The sequence below is a fragment of the Macaca thibetana genome, chromosome 3 (assembly GCF_024542745.1).
Source record: "Macaca thibetana thibetana isolate TM-01 chromosome 3, ASM2454274v1, whole genome shotgun sequence".
NCBI lineage: Eukaryota > Metazoa > Chordata > Mammalia > Primates > Cercopithecidae > Macaca > Macaca thibetana.
Window position 1 is genome coordinate 111175608 of NC_065580.1, and position 16163 is coordinate 111191770.

General features: G+C 39.7%; 1 protein-coding gene across 1 annotated transcript in view; it reads right to left on the reverse strand.

The window, feature by feature from the left end:
* MPLKIP (M-phase specific PLK1 interacting protein) overlaps positions 1-15865 on the reverse strand; it is an 811813-nt gene extending 795948 nt beyond the window's left edge. Inside the window, exon 1 of the mRNA XM_050783342.1 lies at positions 15862-15865. The gene's annotated coding sequence lies outside the window, so the exon portion shown is untranslated. The remainder of the gene's footprint in view (positions 1-15861) is intronic.
* Between the last annotated feature and the right edge of the window lie 298 nt (positions 15866-16163).

Consider the following 16163-nt stretch of genomic DNA (forward strand, 5'->3'; position numbering starts at 1 on the left):
TGATGCCACTGAACTGTCCACTTGAAATGGTTAAGATGATACATTTTACGCATATTTTATAGCAATAAAAATTATTTAGAAGCTGAAGACATATATTATTGCCTTCAGGTAGAGGATGGAGATTTAGGATTAGGGAAGTAAGTATACACATATATATGTATATGTGTGTGTGTGTGTGTGTGTGTAAAACAATCCCTTTTCAAAACACATAGTTAACTTATTCTTTCACTTTCTCCTTTGATAACACCAATATCCAGATTTAGTACAAGATGCCTAAAACATTCCAATTTTATCATATGAGCCAAGTTTGTCTGAAAACAAGTGGTGGATGGTATTTTTAGTGTGGTAAATAGTTTTATTATTTTCAAGTAAAATCTCTGTAACATGGTTAACTCATGGAGTGAGATGTTCAATTCTGAAGAAACCTCTAATAGGATAACAACTTTCAAGTATTTTCTGTGATGGAATCACTCACAGTTGTTTGAGAACTTTGATACGTTTGTCCAACAAATACATAAACTATTCGTATTGAGTAAATCTTTTTACTTGAATCGTTTGGGTCATAAAGATGACTTACCCACCATTTCCAAGCAGCAAGAAACCCTTGGTTGTGAGAAGGCAATTCTGAACAATATGTGTATCTGAAGAGTAATTTTCTCATTGACTTAAAACATTCTCTTTTGATTATAACCTGAAGAATTCATGTTTTCTCACAAAAAAGCAGAACAAGTAAATATTAATGAAAAGAGATGATAAAAGGAAATAGAGCAAGCGTAACTAATATTGATTATGATATTTATAGTTTTTTTTTTTTGTTTTAAAACAACAGAAATGTATTTCCTCCCAGTTCAAGTTCTTTATCACTACACTGCACTGTCTCATTCATATAACGCCATTTATTTTTTGCATTTCCCTCTGAATGGTAAATTTCACAATGGCCAAATAATCTGTCTCTCTCATTCACTACTGTGTACTCAGGGTCTAGAACAATTCCTGGCATCTAATAGGTGCCTTGAAAAAAAATTATTGTGGTAGAATATACATGACAAAACATTTACCATTTTAACTTTTTTTTTTTTTTTTTTTTTTTTTTTCAGAGACAGGATCTCACTTTGTTACTCAGGCTGGAGGAGTGCAGTAGTGCGATCATAGTTCAGTGTTCAGTGCAGCCTCAAATTCCTGGGCTCAAGTGATCTTCCTTTCTCAGCCTCCCAAGTAGTTGGGACTCCAGGCACACGCCACCACACTGGCTAATTTTTAAATTTTTTGTAGAGATGGGGTCTCACTATGTTGCCCACGCTGGTCTCAAACTCTTGGCCTCAAGTGATCTTTCCACCTTGGCCTCCCAAAGTGCTGGGATTACAGGCATTAGCCACTACGCCCTGCCATCATTTTAACCGTTTTTAAGTGTACAATTCAGCAGCATTGACTGCATTCATACTGTTGTGCAACCATCATCACCATCCATTTCCAGAGCTGTTTTTTTTTTTTTTTTTTTTTTTTTTTTTTTGGCAACAAACTTCTCAACAGTAAAGCAAAGACCATAGTGGAGAAAATTTTTGATAAACTCAAGGATTTGATCCAAGGAGTTTATGAACCAAGGCTATCCCTCAACAGATTTGAGCATGCAAAACTCAGGCGATCCTATGCTCTGAAACTTTCTTTCCACAGGACTATTCAAGGAGAAAAGCTTCATCCAAATCAGAGAGAACTGGGGAAACATTGGCCAAATGACTAATAGTGGGTCTTCAATATATTTAATTATAGATCCCAAACTAAAAGAAATGTAGGAACAATTAATTTTTTATTGTCCTGACGAATATGTCGGCCCTCCATATCTGTGGGTTCCACATCTTCAGATTAAAACAACTACAGATAGAAAATATTTTTTAAATGCAATAGTAAAAAATACAAATAAAAACAATAGAGTATAATGACTGTTTACACAGCATTTACACTGTATTAGGTACTATAAGTAGTCTAGAGTTGATTTAAAGTATACAAGAGGATGTGCATAGGTTATATGCAAATACTAAGCCATTTTATATAAGGGACTCGAACATCCATGGAATTTGATAGGGGAGGTGTTGTCCTGGAACTGATATCCCATGGATACCGACTATATAATAATACAACTTTAAAAACTGGGAGAAAGGAGAGAGGAGAAGTAGAATAAGCACATTGATTGCTGCATAAGAAATAGATGGGAATTACAATTTTTAAGAATGCTCTATAACTTAAGAGTTGACAAACCAAATAACAAATCTTCCCAGAGAGGGAGCATTCCTCCAAGCATTACTGGCCTCCCAGAGACTCAAGGTAGTTCTTTGCTCACCATGGAGGTGCTGTTGTCAAGAGCCATGAGCTTAGCTGGTGCTTCTTTGTCTCCATAATAGGATGGGGCTTCAGTTCAGGGTAGGAAGATGGAAGTAGGATATACTTGTTAGGATAAATATTTGTTCTAATTGTGTGTGTGTGTGAGAGAGAGAGAGAGAGACAGAGAGAGAGAGAGAGAATTAAGTGGGGACTTGGGTTTCTGCTTCAGAATCATGAACTTCACTGGCTTCTAAACTCTTTCTTAGCTCAGAAATGCAGTATCAATGTCCTGACTGGGCTCACCCACTACTGTGTTATGTGTCATATTCCCAGACAGAAATCAACATCCCTGAAACATAATTCTATAAGGGTGGTGCTTAATCTAGTTTTTACCTTCCTGGGCTTTGAATTCCTGATTCTAATTGCAAGACAAGGCCCATAAATAACAGGTATAATAATATTCATTTAATGTAGCCAACACTTATTGAGTTATCATTCTGTCAGGCACTAGGCTTGTAAAGCAGTGCCTAAATGTAGTTAACATTTAACTGTTACTGGTTTTATGTGCATTGCCTCATCTAACGCTCACAAAAGACCCTATGAAGTAGGTGTTATTACTCTTCCCATTTCACAGCTGAAAAAACTGAAACTGAGATTAAGTATATTGCCTAATATCACATGGTTAGCAGGTTACAGAAAGGACTTGAATCAGATTTGTTTGACATCACAGCCCCTTAGCTTAACCACTCTGTTAATTCTGGAGGGATCTTTAACTCAGAATTGCATAAAGATGCAGCGAGGCTGTTAGCAATGCCCAAGACACACTGCATTTTGCAGCTGTAATCTAAGATAAGTTTGACATCATCCTCACCAAAATTGAGATATTGTAACAAGAAAAGTTTGTTAATTTATTTATCTTATGAGGGGAGTCAATACTCAGCTTTTAATTCTAAACACTAGTAAATAAGGATCCAGTTTCATCACTTACAATGTTTAAAAGTAATTATCTAGTTTTTTTTTTTTTGTAAGATGTACATGCAAATTGGTAAGAAAAAGACTCACATCCAACCTCAATTTAACAGAAAAATTGGAAAGGCATCACCAGGACAGCCATTTAAAAATATGGACCGGCCACGCGTGGTGGCTTATGCCTGTAATCTCAGCACTTTGGGAGGCTGAGGCAGGCAGATCACAAGGTCAGGAGATCGAGACCATCCTGGCTAACATGGTGAAACCACGTCTCTACTAAAAAAAAGTACAAAATATTAGTCGGGCGTGGTGGCGGGTGCCTGTAGTCCCAGCTACTCGGGAAGCTGAGGCAGGAGAATGGTGTGAACCCGGGAGGCAGAGCTTGCAGTGAGCAGAGATCGCCACTGCATTCCAGCCTGGGGGACAGAGGGAGACTCCGTCTCAAAAAAAAAAAAAAAAAAATGGACCACAAGTAAATGAAGTTTACTAGAAATCAAAGAAATACAAATTAAAACTTAATAATATACCACTTTATTCTATCAAATGGAAATATTTTAAAATTAATAACACACAGTGTTTAAAAAGGTATGAGGAAAGGAAGGAATCATTAGAAATAATTCAAAGAGCAATTTGGCCAAATATATCATAAGCTTTAAATCTGCATACTTTTTGATACAGCAGTTCTTTTCCTTCACCTAGGACTTTGTAATACCATGTAATGCAAAAAATATAAAAACAGTGAACAGCAGCATATATAGCTACCAGATTTTTCATAGTAATATCGAATCAGGGAATCGGTTAAATAAACTTTGGAAGATTCTTGCAATTTATTACCATGTGGCTATTAAACCCAGTGGAATATCTGTAGCTGTAGAAAAGCACAATGACTTAGTAAAGAAAATAGAACTGACAAAGTAATATGGATTTTATTGCGTTCTGCATGTGTACGTGCACTTTTCTCTATGTAAGTTATATTTAAAGTTTTTAAATGACCATGGATGGTATGGCTTCATTTTTGTAAAGTATGCATAGATACATCATATGCAGAAGAAAATCTTCAGAGTGGAATACCCTAAAATACCCACAAGACTATCTCTGGGTGGTCGTTTATGGTTTTTTCCCACTTTATTGTGATGTGCTTTTTCTACAATGCATGTATACTGCAAGCACATTCATAAAATTTTATTAAGTAAAAGAGAGTGGAGACCCAATCTGTTGTGGCAGAAATACAGTCTCAGCCATTTCCAAAATCAACAGTTCCTTCTCGGGTCACCTGGACCGAAACTCTGCCAAGGACAGGCTGAGGTCTGGAAAACAGTAGACCACTTGGTGATCCTGGAGGAACCTGGGAGCCACGCCGCTGGACACTCGATGTTTGGTTTCTGAGTGCGACTGGTCCAAACAGTGCGTGCCTCCACCTGTCTCTCTGACTTATTGGTCTGAAGCACGGCTACATGTCACCCCGGAGTTTGCTAGGCTCCTGCTCATGGGCTGTGGGCCAATGTTTAGTTACTGAAGGTGTTGTATTTTCTGACAGTCGGAATTGGTTGCTAGATGCAGTGAAACATGACGACAACTGAGGTGTGGGCTGCAGACCTTCCTTTGATGTCACAGGGAGGAGAGAACTACAGGGGAGGCTATTCTTAAACATTGGAGCTCTCTTTCACTAACGACGGCCTTTGCTTGGCTTTTCATTCTGTGTAACTTCATCTGGAATTCTGTTTTCTCATTATTACCTGTTTCCAGATATTTCATGAAAGATTTCAACTAGTCCACTTGTCTGATTATTCTGGCCCCTTCCAGACAGACCGGCTCCAAGGTTATGAGGTAGTTTGGACTCATCTCGTGGCTTTATCAGGAAGGTTTGCAGAAGAGTGAATTCGTCTGTACGAAATTCCTTACCAAGTGGCGGCTTTTAGAGCCAACGTGTCTGAGTCTAAAAACAGCAACTTGGTTAGACAGGGCCTCACCCAAGGGCATCTTCCAGGAAAGTGCTCACATTACCTGCTGACTTCTTGAGTTGGGGTTCAACAGGCTAATTCACTTTTAATTTTCCTTGTTGGAAGCTGGTGGCAACAGGGAGAACATTCGGAGTTGGAAAAGTGCAATCCAATCCAGCTGCTCTTGCCTTGACCTAGATGTAGGATTTGGTTTCTTTCCTTTTTTTTCCCTCCTTGGTTTTCAACATGGAAAGTGCTTTCCTATGGCCTACCAGCACACAAAGAAGGATTCTCTGAAGGATCCATGGAATAGAGGAAGAGTTGGAGACAGGAAGCAATCGCAGGCTTAACCAGAAATGCACATCGAGCTGGAGACGGAAGACTCAGACCAGGGAAGACAGATGTTAGGTCAAAATAGAAGAAAGATGGCAAAATGCCCAGTCTGGGAAGATTAACTTTTAATGGAGGCTAGCAAGAATTATAAACTTAGGTTGGTACTTGCTATCTACAGGAAATAGTTAACTTATCATGTGCTGGGTTTAAGAGATATTGCAAGGCCTGCCTTCAAAAATATGGAACATTTTTATAATGACATAAGATTGAAAGTTGATCCATGCTTGCAAAGTATACTGCAATGCAAACGGAGAGGGGATATAATGGCAGTTAGAAGGGAAGTGATGAGAAGTAAGAATGCCTGCCTGTGTGTCTAGTACTGATCAAGGATTCTAGTGACCTCTCTGACACTGTTATTTTGGTGACTTTGGAAGATCCAGTCAGCCTTTGCTCTATTTGGTTCCTCTGTATTTGCATCCATTGATCAGTGCTGATAATAATGGTCGCCCCATGTTCCCCTTTATGCAAAGCAGGAAGCATACTTCCTGTACCTCTCTATGACCAGTACCCAGCATAGCCCATGGCACACAACAAATCCAAAATGTATACACTAATTTGGCATTTATTTAATGATTGCCTTTTACATATAGAAATGATGGTAGGCCCCAGGAAAAGTCAAAATGGCTTTACAAAGAAATTTTTGATTGGTTTGTTTGTTAATAGTAAAGACCATCCTGGCACTGGATTGTGTTTTCAGGAAAGAAATATAACTCAGAGAAGGAGGAGGTTCTGATAATAGGTGCTAAAAATAAATCTGGGCTTTATTAATTTAAACCTTTGTGCCCCCTCCTATCTTCATTTCCCTTCCCTTCACCATGGCTGACAGGCATAACTTTCCATTCTTTCTGAATACTTACCCCAAAGCAGCCATGGGTGACTTTCCTGATATTACTTCGGGGGTGGGATAAGTTCAGAAGAACTAAGAAGATAAACAACAAACAAAGCAAAACATTACAAAATAAGCAAATAAACAGTACAACCCACCAAAAATTGTGTCAGAATTCTAGATTATTAAGACATTGTACTTGCTGTTTTGAAAATACTCTTCTGAAGTTTGAGTACAGTTCAAAGTCAATGACATTATTTTAAAATCTTCTATGTGAGAGCTGCTACAAGAACAATTGTACAGTGATTAAAATTAAAAAAAATATTTAGTTGGTTGTGGTGGCACACACCTGTAGTCCCAGTTATTGGGGAGGCTGAAGTAGGAGGATCAACTGAGCCCGGGAGGTCAAGGCTACAGTGAGCCGTGATTGCGCCACTGCACTCCAACCTGGGTGACAGAGTAAGACCCTGTTTCAAAAAAAAAAAAAAAGTCTCTCAACTTTGGTACTTTGGCGCCAGATAATTCTTTGTTGTGGGAGCTGTCCTGTGCATTGCAGGATGTTTAGCAGCTTCACTGGCCTATATACACTAGATGCCAGTAGCATCCCCCCAATTAGTGACAGCCAAAAATGTCTCCAAACATTGCCAAATGTCATGCAAATCATGCTTAGTTAAGAACCATTGGTATAAAGGAACCATGAAAAGCAGTTTTCTTGGTCTTGTTTCATACATCCTATGTTCACATACTGAAGGAATTGTAGTAACTATGAACTCATGCAGGAGGGAGGGCATGGTGTGTGTGTAGATGGACGAGTATGTGTGCACAGGTGTCAGCTAATTATATATGAAGATTGGTGGAAATGGTGAAAATTTAAATTTAAGATCTGTTGGTATTTTGTCCTAAACACTCTTCCCCAAGGTCTGGCATTTCAAGAAACTATTGGCTTTTATATGACAAATTTACTGCACTGAAATTTATTGAGGAATAAAGGATGCTTCACTTCAACTTACTGTGACAGCTGGCTTTTTTTTTCTTGAAGAACTAGGCCTTACACATTATCCTACAAAAGTTTTAATTCAATGTTTACAATACCTATCTTTCTATTAATTTAGATTGGCCAGATTTATGATACATTAGGCCTGTATTTTATGTGTTATTTTTAAATTCTTGCCCATTTTATGGTACTGGGGTCAAAATTTTACTAATTCAGATGATTTTAGAGGTTTATGGTTGTTGTATCTTGCTTGTGTGACATTTTGTTAGTTATATCTATGATTTATCTGTTGCTGAGTCCTTGGTCAGGAACACAACTCCCAATTATCCAACCAATTATAACATTGTTCCATGGGAAAACTTTAGCAGCTGAAACTGTTGACTCAGTGTAATAAAAAAGAGCAGCTTAATATCAGATAAACTAAAATAAAATTTTGTTTTGGTTGACAATTGCCAACATTCACAAGGCAAGTCCTGAGAAACTCCATCTATCATTAACTTATACTGTGCAATTTCCTGTCCTAGATGGGCCTGTGCTGATACCATTTTTGTAGTCAAGATGTGTCTATCTTTGTAAGAATTGTTCTTAGTTTCCAAATTAAAAACAGTTGCTTCATTACTACATGACACAGTAGTCTGTGTTCTGAAGGACTACATGTTCAGGCAACTAAACATTTCCAAAAAAAAAAAGCTGACTTCACCATAATGCAACGTGGAGTTCACTATTTAGTTTTCACAATAGAATGCTACTTTGCTGTCAGTCAACTTGTACTCCATCAATATTTAATGATGCTCTTTAGATACTTGATGCATTTGATTGAGAATACACCCCTGATCTGACTGCTCCAGTCCTGCCATCTCCTGCTATCCTTCACCATCCTTCCTGACTACTGAATTGCTGGATCCAACTTTCTTTTTTCTGAGACGTAATCTTGCTCTGTCGCTCAGGCTGGAGTGCAGTGGTGCCATCTCGGCTCACTGCAACCTCTGCCTCCCGGGTTCAAGTGTTCTCCTGCCTCAGCCTCCCAAGTGACTGGGACTACAGGGGTGTGCCACCACGCCCAGCTAGTTTTTTGTATTTTTAGTAGAGATGGGGTTTCACCATGTTAGCTGGGATGGATCCGACCTTTGATGGACACACCATAAGCAGTGGGGCTCAGGACATGGAGAAATGCCATCATATGTCACTACGCCACATACACATTGATTTTATAACACATCCTGGTTTTAAAAATGTTAAAATGGAAAAAAATTGTACATCTTAAAACTAAGAACATCACATTATCCCCCAAATTTCCATTAGTCCACCCAAAGTAAATATACAATTTAAATAAAAACTGTACCCTTGCTATGAAAATTCAATTTCAAGATAATTTTCATTGTCCCATATTCCCAGTTGCATTTTTGCTTTTAGAAAGAAATTCCAGAGCATGTACTACAAGAACGTGTTAATGAGATTTTGCCAAAATAATGCTGCCTACCAAATAATCTCAAAGCTTGGTAGCTGACAACACAAGCATTTGCTCTCCCATTCACTATTTTGCATGCTGACTTGCAGTTCAGCTGGTCTAGAATGGACTCATCTTGTTGTCTTTGCTTCAGGCTGTGGGCTGGCTGGATTCAGATCTGCTATATGTGTTTTTATTCTGGGGCCCAGGTTAAAGGGGCAGCTCTGTCTGCAGTATGCTCCTCTCATAGCGAATACCAAAGCACAAGAGGCAAACTGAAATGCACAAGCTCATGGAAGACCTCTTCATGTCATGGCCGCTATCATTCCATTCACTATAGAAAATCATATGGCCAGGTCTGGCATCAATGAAGTCAGGAAAACAAATTTCACCCACACAAGAAAGGGAAATAAATAATTATTTGCTGCACAATAATCCTATCACAAAATTATGGCATCTGACAATGAGACTAAAAATGCTGTTAAGTCAAGATTTTTTTTTTTTTTTTTTTTTTGGTTTTTTTTTTAAAGCTTACTCTTGAGTTAACTCAGACAACACCACTTCTTCTTTTTTTTTTTTTTTTTTTTTTTATTTTTTTGAGACGGAGTCTCGCTCTGTCGCCCAGGCTGGAGTGCAGTGGCCGGATCTCAGCTCACTGCAAGCTCCGCCTCCCGGGTTCACGCCATTCTCCTGCCTCAGCCTCCCGAGTAGCTGGGACTACAGGCGCCCGCCACCGCGCCCGGCTAGTTTTTTGTATTTTTTAGTAGAGACGGGGTTTCACCGTGTTAGCCAGGATGTACTTTTGTCTAGGGATTTTCCCCTTCCTCTCTTTCAGTCCCTAATGTCTGGATAGGGTTCCATGCTTGTCCTAAGAGTGGCACACATCACTCAAAGTCAGATTACATTTCTTTTGTCACAGTGCTCAATGCATCTTAGGACAAGCCTTATAGGACTTTCTTTTCAGCCCTCTACAAAGCCAGATCTCCTGGGCTTTTCAGTTTTGTCACCCAATTAATGGCTATGCTTGATATCTCATATTTAGAAACTTTACCATGGATAAGATCTTTACACAGAAATAGAGTATAGTAGAGTATAGTAAGTATTAGATCTTAAAATATGAAAATGCTAGGCTGAGGAAGTAGAGTGGAAGGCACTGAGAACCTCTATTCACAGCTTAGAAGTTGGTGATCCATGTTGTTTGGTAGTGTAGCCATATCTTACACTGCTGTATCTCAGACCTCAAACCATAGGCCTATAGAGGCTGCTGCATTATGGAATTTGGAGGAGAAATTCAGGATATTGAAACACATGCCTGCCTTTTGTGGCCTTTTAAAAGGCACCATAAAGGTTCCACCAGAATTAGACAAGCCTATGTTGAACCTTCTATATCTGAAATTCAGAGGAAGGAAAGCACAATTTGGCTAAGAGATGCCTTTCTGCATGAGCCCTGTAAAATAAGGAAGATGAGAATTGGGTGATCTGGAATTTTGCAGGGCTGGAAAAGTTTATTCTTACCGTAATCATAAATTAGTGCAAACCCAATCAGGAAGGTAGGGATCGTATCGGAAAATACCTTTAGAATGTGGGGCTAACTTCTTTTCCGATCACTGCTGAGCACATCTTGTTCCCTACGTGACAAAGAGGATAATGACCCACATTCTTAAGGTGCGGCTGGTTGGTGCTTGAGTGCCAGATGAATTTTCTTACCTCAACTATTGTTTCAAATTGCTCTGGGTAGTAAGTCAAAGGTCACTAAGGGAAAGACTTCAGGGATGGACAGAGCACTGCTCTTATCACTGAGAAACAGAAATTCTCAGGCTGGAATCCAATTTTAAGGATCATGACTCAACAAGATATCTGGAGACTGACTTATGGAGTTCAGTATTTGAAACTGGGTAAGCCCTCAAATGTTCCTAAAGGAGGAGCCAGACAATTTGTAGGAGGAATTGTCTATGAATGTTTAGTCTCTAAGAAAACCCTGAGGTCTAAGAAATGTTGTCAGTGACAACAGCAATAACAACAACAAAAACAGGCTAATAATGGGGACAGTTTTGGCAATGCCATGTTAAGATATGGTCACAGAAAACAAAAAATCAAGAAGAGGATTCTACCAAAAGCAGAAAAGGTGGCCAGAAAGGCAGAGGACAGGAGCCATTCTCTTAGAGGGAAGAGCAGGAAGAACTTGGCAAACTGGGCAAAGGAACTATTCTGCTGGGACAGGTAGCCCTTCCCATTCCTGTCCAGCTGTGTGTGCATTCATTAATTCAGCAAATACTATTGTACCTACTGTGTTGCAGACAATGTAGAAATACTAAGTAAATAAAATAGAATTTGATACATGCATTGAAACAATGATTACTAATGTTTCCCATCACACCCTGTTTTTTTTTGTTCTCTCTCCACGGTTGTATATTGGGCATGTTGTGTACCTTGTGAGGACTGCACATCACTCATTAATCTTAAACTTGAAGTGGGGTTTAACCATCAAATGATATTTTTCTTTTTCTTTCTGGAGACTGAGTGAGTATATTATATATGTCATATATGGATGTGGGACATGCGCTCTCTCTCTCTCTCTACACACACACACACACACACACACACACACACACACAAGCACTAGAATTGTATGTGAATGGTAGGCAGCCAAAAGGTTAACTGCAGTGGGTGGTTGCTATTTGTTTCTCCATCATCTGTTTCTTCTTCTTGCAGTACCAGACCTAATATTTTGTTTGGGATCTACTTCTTCTCAGTCCACTTACAGCTCTAGATATGGGTCCACTTACAGCTCTAGAAATGAAGTGCATGATGTAGGCCTAAGTCTTTCTGATTGCAGTGGTTGATTGAAGGATGGGTATGAATGGAACAAGTCCAGTTAAAGTGAATCCAAGGAGTTGAACCATGTTAGGAAAGTCTCTCACTAGTTACTACTGGATTTTAACCTGGCGTTAGGTAGCTCATGAGCTTCTGACATCTTGTGAGGATGAAGGAGGAGTCTTTTTGAGAATGAAGCCAATACAGATGAAAATAGATAAACTGAATCCTGATAACATCATGTGGATCATGGCATCCTACCATAACTGAATCTAGGTCTACCCTCGAATAGTTCTGTTTCTGAATCAGTAAGCTGCCATTTTAATTACATTCTATTATTTGGTGTTTGATTTTTCAATTACTTAAAAAAACAACTTTATGTGTGTGCATGTGTTTGTGTGTATGTGTACAGAAGAGACAAAGACATGCTACTGGCACTTTTTGAGTGTCAGACTATGTAGGCTTTAACATTTATTATTCATTTGTTTCTTTATATACACAGATATTATACTTTAAAAATGTCCATACATGAAGCTATCGACAAAGCCATATGGAGTCTGGAGTAGTTACAGAATTACAAACATGTGATTGATAGACCGTAACTAAGAGTGCAGAATGTCAGAGTCTATTGATTCAAGTAAATAAGGAGTCATAAAAAACGCTGTAGATAAAAGAGGGCCCCAGGGACTGAATTTGTTAAGTAATCTTCTTGTCTGACAAAGTAGCCTAGGAATATTCAACACAAAAATAAGCTATTATTCAGCAGACCCAGTGAGGGACATCAAAAGTTCCTCAGTCATACAGTGTAGACTTCTTTTCCTCGGGATTGAGAAGCATCAGCTCCTCATGGGGGAAGACTTTGGATAAAAATTCATGGCTGTCAACTCTAGTAAACTTTTTTTGTATCTTTGACTCTGCTAATCATTATAAAATGACCTTACAATGTTTTCTATAATTTAAAAATACTATGTAATTCCCTTTAGAAGAAGGAGCAGTTCTTGGTTTTATTACCCATCTTACCCACAGTTTCTACCATACATAAGTTAGGGTAGTAGGTTACTCTTATAAAAATGTTTCCCCAAATTTAGAGGCTCAAAGAACAAGAAGTTAATTTTTCTCTAGAAGTTCAAGATGAGAGGTCAAGGTCGCTGGGATGTACGCAGCCACGCAGATTCCTTTCCTTTTGTGATCACATCATCCTTTAGGGCCTCGCCATCATCTGCTTAGTAGAGGCTCAGTTACAGCCATGCCCAGGCTCTAGCCTCCAGGAGGATAGAAGAAGCCGGTTGTCTCAGTTTAAGCTGCTATAACAATAACAACAACAACAACAAACTTGGTTCTTATAAACAACAAACCTGTGTTTCTGACAGTATTGGAGACTGAGACATCCAAGAACAAGGCAATGGCAGATTTGGCCTTTGGCGAGGGCCCTCTTCATGGTTTGCAGATGGCCACCTTCTTGCTTTGGGTCCTCAGATGGTAGAGAGAAGAAACTCTGGCATCCCTTTCTCCTCTCATAAGGGCACTAGTCTTATAATGAGGGCTCTGCTCTCATGACCTCATCTAATCCTAATTATCTCTCAGAGGCTCCATCTCTTAATACCATCACACTGGGGGTTAGGACTTCTCTATATATATTTGGGCTGGATACAATCATTCAGTTCATAATACCCATCCACATCTGAAGGCCTAGATATAGGAGGGGCAGGCACTTTCCATTGGAGAAAACCCAGTTAGAGGATCACTACATAGGGAGGTGGGAAATGTGTCCTAGCCATGAGCCTAGAGGCAGGAGAATAAAATTGGGTGGAAAATAAGTCTCTTCATCTCCTCATACTCCGCTGAATAGGGTCTTTGGTAAAAAGGGGAAAATAGGCCAGTCACGGTGGCTCACGCCTGTAATCCCAGCACTTTGGGAGGCCAAGGCAGGTGGATTGCGAGGTCAGGAGTTTGAGACCAATATGGTGACCAATATGGTGAAACCTCATCTCTACTAAAAATACAAACATTAGCTGGGCATGGTGAGATGTGCCTGTAATCCTAGCTACTCAGGAGGCTGAGGTAGGAGAATCGCTTGAACCTGGGAGGCAGAGGTTGCAGTGAGCAGAGATCGTGCCACTGCACTCAGGTCTGGGTGACACAGCAAGACTCTGTCTCAAAAAAAAAAAAAAAAAAAAAGGATGGGGGGATATAGAAACTATGTTAGTCTATTACAGCCCCAAAGCTATGATGATAAGAGGAAAGTCAAGTTAGCATGGGAATAATCTACTTGTTTTAGAGACATTACCTTCTGTCAGATGTTGTAACCATTCTCCAGGTTGAAATGCAATGGAACCCGCTGAGTGAGCCCAGAATTCTGGAAGACGATCGAAATAAAAGGATGGAACAAGGAGGGAGGGGAGAGAGAATGTATTCCTTGGTGCCCATCCTGGCTTCAGAAATCTTTGTTTATGCCTGAAATTCCATTCTTAGTGGTTCATTTCTTTGGTATTCAAATAACCAAACAACTAGAGTCCCTTAGAGTTTAAATTCCACAAGACAGGGTAATACTTTTAATCTCTTATATCATTGTTTTATACAAATATGCTTATGTCATTGTCCGAAGGATCTGGTATCTGTGGGACTCTGAATAGATGAAAAAGTTCCCTCACAAGTGGTGGTGAGAGAAAAGTTACCTGACACACTCTGGTTTATTTCACAAGCATGGAGAGCCATCCACTTAGCTGTTGGGGTTTTCCTGAGTTTTATCTTTCCTCTCTCCTCATTCTAAGTGTTCTTTCTGGATGAGCTCACTGAATCACATGCCTTTAACCACCTGCTAGCTACAGATAACTCACACATTTATTTCTGTACCCCTGACCTCTCCTCAGGCTTCTACTCAGTTGCTCAGTGCCTACCAGATATCTCTACCTGCATGTCCCATGGGCACTTCAAACTCACCCTGTCTAACACTCTACTCATCTTTCCCTAAAAGTAAGCTTCCTCCTGGATTGTCTGTTATTTGTTGGTGCCAGCACCCACCCAATTATTTCAATCAGGCACTGGGAAGTTACCCTTGAATCAACCATCTCCACCATTTTCCATTTAATCATTCAGAAAGTCCTATTCATTTTACCTCCTAAATAACACCAAACTGGGGGGTTCTTAATTTATCATTTATAATCCTGTATACAGAAGTGTTATAATGACTGATTGACAGGTCTCCTTGTCCTAGCTTTGCTCCCTCCTCATTGCCACCACTCCAATACATTTCGGATTGTTGCTAATAAGATATGCAGAACCCCAACCCAAGGTTTCTTAATTTATCTTTTATGATACCATACACAGAAATGTTACAATAACTGATTGACAGGTCTCCTTGTTCTAGTTTGCTCCTTCCCCACTGCCCCCACCCCAATACATTTTCAGATTGTTGCTAGAAGGACCTGCCTGACCATCTTACTTGTGTAATACCTTTCCACAACTCCCAATTACCTGACAAAGTCCTACACGTTCAGAACGCATCCAGGCCTTTCACAGCCTAGCTCCTCCTGATTCTTCACACCCATCTCCCAGAGCTCCTTTAACATCCCTTCTGCACCTTCCCTTCTAGCATCAGCTCCAATTGCCTGAACACATCTTGCTGATCCAGTGTGTGGCTCATGCTTCTTTCTTCCTCCATAGTTTTTATCATGGTGTTGCCTCCTTTTCCTTTATAACTCAGCCTGAGAGCGCCTTTTTGGAGCTTTCTTTCTTGACTATCTTCTTCCACCTCCTCTACTTGGTTAAAGGCCCCTCTGTGTGCTTCCACAGTCCCCTATACATTCCAGAATTCCTCCACTATGACCTTGTGTCGAAGTCATTTATATTTCTAGCTCACCGGCTAGATTGTCATTTTCTCAGTGAAGGAACCTTGTCTTGGTCTCTTTGGTTTCCTAAGTGCCTAGATATGGCATATATGATGCCCATGATAAATATTTCTCCCTTTGAATTGGCTTCTTCTGTGAGGAAAGTATGCCCTGTGCAGGACAACTGACAATTGCATGTGAGATTAACAAGAATATCACCAGAAGCCCTGGAAAGTTCGATATCTGCTATCGCCCGACCTGTACCTGCTGATATTGCCAAAAAGAAAGGGCTGAAGGAAAGGGTGGGAATTCTCCAGGAATGACTGAAAAATGCACCCCCAACTCAGCCCATTTGGAAGTGAGGTGGTTCAGCTACTTCCTGTTGGCATGTGGTCATGTCAGAGCCTCAGACATGAATTGGGCTTCAGTTTTATTGTTGTTTGCTAGTTGGTTGGTTTTATTTCTTCTTTCTCTTCCATCATTCTTGGTCTAAGCAGGAAAATCATCCTCCCAAATTGTTGATTGGCGGATCTTCTATTTGCCAATGTGTCTCTAGATCTCCAAATGAAAGAGAAAGGATGGACTACCTTTAGATATTATCAGAGAGCGAAGGAGAAACAGCATGAGAGAATGTAGC